Source organism: Harpegnathos saltator, unplaced genomic scaffold, assembly GCF_003227715.2.
Source record: "Harpegnathos saltator strain DR-91 unplaced genomic scaffold, Hsal_v8.6 scaffold285, whole genome shotgun sequence".
NCBI lineage: Eukaryota > Metazoa > Arthropoda > Insecta > Hymenoptera > Formicidae > Harpegnathos > Harpegnathos saltator.
In genome coordinates this window covers 845,565-852,500 of record NW_020230078.1, presented here as the reverse complement: position 1 = coordinate 852,500, position 6,936 = coordinate 845,565, and positions in this window count along the sequence as shown.

Here is a 6,936-nt window from a genome sequence, read left to right as displayed (position 1 = left end):
CTCTTGTTACTCTTGTCGATTACCCATCCCAACAACAACGATCGCGCCTTATTAACGGAACGCTATTTTGCAACAGCTGTATATTTTCGTCGGACTGACTCGCCACATTTCATACGGCCGCTCGCGAAAGTTTTCTTCCTCATAAAGCCGCTGATAATTTACGACTGCATTATGCGCGGCGAGCTAGATAAGGCTTAAAGTAGTAAAGATAAACGGTTTATCTCGCGCGCGTATGCACATGCGAGCGTTTCAGCGGATTATAAAGTCGAAACGTTGAACTTTCGCAAAGGCGCGCGCAAACGGAAAAATAGAAGGAGAAACGGCAGCAGAAGAGAGGAAGTATATAGGGGAGTGATAAAAACGACTGCGCGCGCGCGCGATCCATCTTTTCTATGCGGACATCCGCACACGCTGATCGTGCGCGATACGCATCGACGCCGATTTCGCGCCTGCAAAGCTACAATTGTCCCGTGCCGCGCGACAAAGTATCTCGCGCTATACTTTGTACGCTCTCGCGTCGCACGTGCGAGTTTTTGCGACTGCTGATACCGTCTTAAGTTACAGATTCTGTCTGCCGTCTTCTCTGTCCCGTCTTCCTCTCTCTCTCTCTCTCTCTCTCTCTCTCTCTCTCTCTCTCTCTCTCTCTCCTCTCTCTTTTTTTTTTTTTTTTTCTCTCTCTCTCTCCTCTCTCTCTCTCTCTCTCTCTCTCTCTCTCTCTCTCTCTCTCTCTCTCTCTCTCTCTCTCTCTCTCTCTCTCTCTCTCTCTCTCTTCCTCTATCTCGTTCTCTCCGCTTCTTCTTGGCCGCGGCACTGATTTAACCGCTCCATCGAGCCTCGCGTCGCATTCTCTCGGCCGCTCTGATACAAGCTTACAAAGTTCCGGACCTACTGAAGAAAGAACGCGCGCTCGTGCGCGTACACACACACACACACACACACACCACACACATAGGAGACGCCGCCTGCACCGTGGACAACGTCGAATTTTTGCACGCACTTTTATCGGACATCCGTCCGTTCGTCCGTCAGTTCGCTCCGTTCCAACCGTGCGCTCGATTCCACCGGCGAAATTATTGCACGCCGCGCCGCATTATACACGGCGGCTATTTGTTTCTTTGACAAACCGCCGCGTGATGGAAGGGCGACGCAGATATCTGTATTAATGCCGGGGGGACCGTCGCGCGGCTTAAGTGAGTTACACGCACTGCAAATGACAGATGGCATTCTTCCATTAAACTTTTCTTCCAGTCTTGCCGAAACAAAAAAGAGAGAATGAGGAAGGAAAAGAATAAAAAGATATGGCACACCGCGAATTCAAGCGTCCACTGGCCGTGCGAGGGGGACAACGGGGTTAACGCAGTTGGCCAGTGGGTCAGAGAGTGTGTAATGCCTTTGTTACCTACTCCAATGAAAACTGTGTTGCTTGTTTCCGTTCTTTCATAATGAAGCGCAGTGCGGTTAAAGGACGCTGTCTGCACGTCGTCATCGCCGGGCCGCATATGGACGCGCGTTTTTCGCGATCGACTCGAATCGCAGAGATCATGACCGCGCAAGTTGGAGAGGAATTTTCGCTCGCTTTTCGCGCACTGATTTCGCGCTGAATTTTCTCAGGATTCGATCGATGGACGTCTTGAGCTGAAAAGTATCACTCGTTTCTTCAAAAAGATTGTGCCACAGCCATCGATTTTCAGAGAGAAGAGACTCTCATGCGAGAAGTTTCGAAAACATTTCTACAGTTCGAAAACTTGCAAAATCCGTCGATCGTCACGTGAAATTTTGCACTTCAGTGGCAGATTACTCCGACCACTTCGCGAATCGGCCGATCGTAATTAGCCGTTCAAACGTTACTTGTTCCGTCATGGTACGAGGAGCGAGGGTGCCACGGGATTATCACGAGACGCTTACGGGGCGCAATCCGGTGATTCACGAGCGATTGCGTTAGATGAACGGCTAAAGGGTAAAAAGCGAGGAAAAAATATTCGGCGGAACCAGTCGCGCGCGCGCTCTCTCTTTATGGCGTTACTCCCTTTATGGCTGACGACTCTCGCGCTCATGTCACCGTGGGTATTAACAAGATGAATATAGATTGCGCGAAATTAAGGACTCGCCGTAAAACTCGGTAACGGCGCTACAAGCTAAACTCCGACGACTTTTTAATTCCCGTCGAGGCAGTCTAAAAGGTAGATTCTTATCGGATTTATTGCTTGGCGTTTTATCCGAGCTGCCCGCTCTCGGCCGGCCGAGAGTAACCAGTGACATTGCTGCAAGACAACTTGTCAGGCGCGGCGCAAGGATTTTAATAAGACGAATGCGGGAGAGCGTCGGTCGAACTCAGGTACGCGCATCCTGGACAGGCGCAAAAGGTACAAAACGCGCGGCGCGCGCGGCGGAGAAGGAAGAGGTAAGAAGGCGTCCGATGCACGGAAAAAGAATGCGCCGCTGCCTGTGAGGCTCATTGCCTCTCGCGCGGCGGATGTTTCGCAAATCGCCGTCTTGCAGCTACACGTGCAGGTAAATCGGCGGGCGTTGTTCTTTTAGACGATGCTGTTCCCTCGACTTTCTTCCCTCGACATCGCGCGTGGACTACACGCTATCATCAGTCGCGATTCCGATCGCGCATAATTGCGATTCGCACCTCGCACCTTACTTTTAGCTGCTCCGTCGTACGAACGCAAGTCCTTTTCGCGAACGCGCGATCCTTTTCAAGCAAACTTTGCTCACTCACCACCGTGACGTCGAGTAATGTTCGCATCGTGTCGGAAAAGATTCGTTGGAATTTATTAAAATCTGTCCGCTAGAAATGAGAGAAGGCAAGGAGAGGGAGAGAACAGGAGGGGAGAGATGCGACGGTTCGGCGAATCTGTTAAATCGACGTAAATCGAGAACGATAGACTTTGCTGATCGGGAAACCCGATATCTCCCCCCCTCTCCTCCCTACACACGGGCACACACGATTGGAAGAGAGTCTCGTGCTCGCCTCTTTTTCGTCCCGTTCGCGTCGTCTCTCGCGGTGACTAGTTGCTCTTCGCTCAACGGGGCATGCGAATTTCAGAGAAGGCTGCACCTAATGAAGACCTCGCACAGCTTGATCGATAACTCACGCTACTCGCTTGCGCTCGCGCTCGCGCGCGCACGTCCTTTGACGCGCGTCGCGCCAACTTTATGGCTACGTCGAGAGAGGCATTTTCGATGCGCTGCTAATATTTATCGACGTTGCTATCTTAGATGACACGCCGCGCTATCAAAGCAGGCTGCCGGATTATCTGGCGTACTTACGTTCATGCGCGTAATTAGCGGTGTATAGTTTCTCAGCGTATCGTGCACCGCGCGAGTGCAGTCGTACTTCTCTCTCTCTCTCTCTCTCTCTCTCTCTCTCTCTCTCTCCCTCTCCCTCTCTCTCTCTCTCTCTCTCTCTCATGTCTGTGCCTTACGCTTGAAATTACAAAGATGTCGGGGGACATCTTGGTTATAATCGGTGCACAAGTAGCTTCTCTTGTGTTTTTCTCAAATATTTGCTTGAAAATCGCTGAGATCAACTCTGCGATATAAGACTGGAAATGGAAATAAGTGTCGTCGATCGATTAGAGCTCGCCGCGCGTTGCTGTAATTTACGGCAATCGCGTGCTTTCTTCGACAGCGCGCACGTCTCTGGTCTCCGTGAGAAATTAAAACGGATAAGATTGAACGGACTCACGACGATATGGCTGAGGTCTCTGCCATTTTAAACTTTATCGGGGACGACGCGACCAATTTATCCCGGGAGAAAGAGAAAAAGTTTTTTTATGATTTAATAAATATGTGTGTGTGTGTGTGTGTGTGTGTGTGTGTGTCGTGCCGGTTACAATATAGATAACTATGTTTGTGCCGAGTACATACGTTCTGCCAGCGGTTGCGCTTAACACGTGACATACATGTTTTTGCATTAAAATGTATCTACATCGGAAGTTATGAACGTATTTCGACAGTTCGACACACACGTATCGCTCGCGGCGCGCTCGAACGCGCGAACTTTGACATCGCATTAACGCCGCAAACAAGTCGATTGATACTCGCGTTTGCGTCATCCTCGAATCTTCTGGTCGCGCTTGAGAACAAACGCGATACCGCGCGGCGTCGATTAGCCTTCCGGTGTTAACTGAAATCAAAGCGGCAAATAATAAGGCGCAGCCAAGCGGGCGCATATAAAAAAACACGCGCGCGTATGAGAAAAAAGTTGTCTCGCAGGGAGACCGCGGGAGGAGAAAGTATACGTCGTATTGATTTAGCGATCGTCGACTTGCACGCGCGCGTGAAAACAGCGGCGGATTTTTCCCTCCTGTCTCGCGTCAAAGCGCCGCGCCGCGCCGCGCCGACCGGGTGGTCGTCTCTCTTCCCGCTCTTCGGCATTCTCTCCTTGTCAGCGCCGAAACTCCGGCGGCTGTTGACCGCGGACCGTTTGAATCCACATGTAATTGCGGCTGTTTTAGACACTCCGGGTCCCCACCGCTTTTATAAACAGGAGGCTACACATTGACAGCGCCGGCGACGCGAATGGCGGTCGCGGTGGGTGAAGACGCGGCCGGTATGCAAGAACGTAGCGATGAAATTTCACCTCGCCGCAATGAGCCGACGATGATGACTGGATGTGGTGTAAACTGTCACGGCGTTGGATTCGCGATGACATCCGACGGGATCAAGCACGGCCGAGAGAAACTCTCCTCTCTCACGCACGCACACCGCCGGCTCTATCAGTTGTCACGGCTCTCGTAAATGAGTGACGTTCGCGCGGATCTCTACAAAGTTTCGAAACAGATATCTGAGGAAAGAATCGTCGTTTTCAAGCTCGACTTGCTTGAAAGAAACGACGCTGGACGACGCGTTCAAATCCCCGAGAAGCTTCGGCTAAAGCGCGCGCGCGCGCGCGCGCGCCTTAAATATCTCGGCATTCTCGATGCGAGAGATATCTCGAATGTCCTCCGAGAGCGAAGCAGTCCGACTGCTGATCCGTTCGGAGAGCTATCATCGATAATTAACGCGGTGGGAGTTGAGCGCTCTGCATATTCTTAGAACGCAATAAGTTTATTAAGTTAACGGTTACGAGAGTGACAAACGCACGCACACACACACACACGCGCGCGCGCACATACACAGAGACGCGGAGAGAGGGCGAATCGTTGAGCGGAAACCCCTTCGGTTCGATTCGTGTCGCGCCGTGTAAATTCCATGGCGTGTCGAGCCGTTCGTGCGTACGCAAACTCGGCGCAACAACCGGCGGCGAGTCGTGACGTATGCAGGAAAGAAAAGAAAGAAAAGGGAAGAAAACTCGCCGCACCGTCCGTGCGAACATTCGCCGACCGAGAAACTGGATTCCCGCTGCGAGATGAGCCACTCTGGATGCCGGCACGGCCGAGTAATTTAATATCGACCACGGTCGCGGTTCTTGCCCCTGACTGTACGCGTTTGTGCAACATTGTGGTCACAATTTGTCTGTTTACTATGTACAGGGCGGCCTCGGTCGCGCACACGGCGGGACTGTGTGACAAGACGTAAAGTAACTCGCGTATTCTTGCTGTCCTTTCTCGTATTCGAGCTCCTTTCTCTCTTTCTCTTTCTCTTTTTTCTGCCTTCTCTTTCTCCCCCTCCCCCCCCCTCTCTCTCTCTCTCTCTCTCTCTCTCTCTCACTCTCACTCTCACTCTCTCACTCTCTCTCTCTCTCTCTCTGTGTGTTCCCCCTTCATTCTATCCTCGCACCTCCAGTGAGAAAGGCATCGCGGCGCGTGTAAATCAGAGAATGGAACGCGTACACGCACACGGAAGTGTATCTTGCGATCTTTGTCGTCGCATCGGCCGTGCTGCGTAACATTATTTCCGCGTGTACGACAAATAAAGGTATTATTGCGTCACGCTGAAGTTGGCACTTCCCGAGATAGGAGCTCGGTAGTACCTCTCGGGGCGTTCTCTCGCTATCACGACTGTAGCAGAACCGTTCGCCGATTGATCGAGAGAACGACAATGAGGTGACAATCCGACATTCGCCACACGCGAAAAGGCGCGTCCGTCGAATCTGAAAGTCCCGGCGCGGCGCGGCGGCGCTCTAAATATAGCGGGTGTTGCGTGAGACATTTGTGATTGGTGTACTTTCTAATTATCCGCATAATTGCTACGCACGTGCGCTGTCACATACGATAGGCAGGCGCATAAGGAGTCAACAACTTCGCCGGTGGTTATTTTGAGACCTCCAGCCTCGCCGGTGCCCGTCCACACGGGAAGTCACTTCTTACCGACTTTGGTGAGCGCGTGTTCCCCCGTCGCGTCGCCCCGCGTTCGCGCGCGCACGCACACACACACACACACACATACATACGTGCACGTACACACAACACGGACGAGCCACGCGTGACAAATCGACGCGTTCCATCGCTTGCATAACGACGCGATATTGCAGTTATATTTACCCATTATTCCGCACGAAACTTACCGACGTTATATCCACAAGCGACACGCGGTGGTCTCGGAAGAAAGCGTCGTGTTTCGTTCTGAACTATACACAGCCGAGCGAGCGCGAGCGAACGAGGCCGCAAAGAGAGATCTCGAAGCCGTCCATTAGTTATTAAATAACTACCTTTATTGGTACGGCCGTTAGACAGAAGCAAGAGCGCATTGACGGTGCCTGACCATAACCGGTGTGTGAGCACAGACCCTTCGCGATAATGCAAGTAGACATTTGGGCACCGCGACATGGTAGACGCTATCGCTCGTCCACGGCGGCCGCGAGGCGCGGAGGATCGCCTTGGAGGAGCGAAGCTCCGAGTTATATTCGAGTCGCCGATTATCGGAGCCGCGAGACCTATTTAAATCGCCGGCCGACTGGAGCGTGTGTGTACCGACTGAAACGAAAATGATAATGATTATAATTAAAATTGTGCGAAAATTACCTGCACGCGGCAGCATGCACTT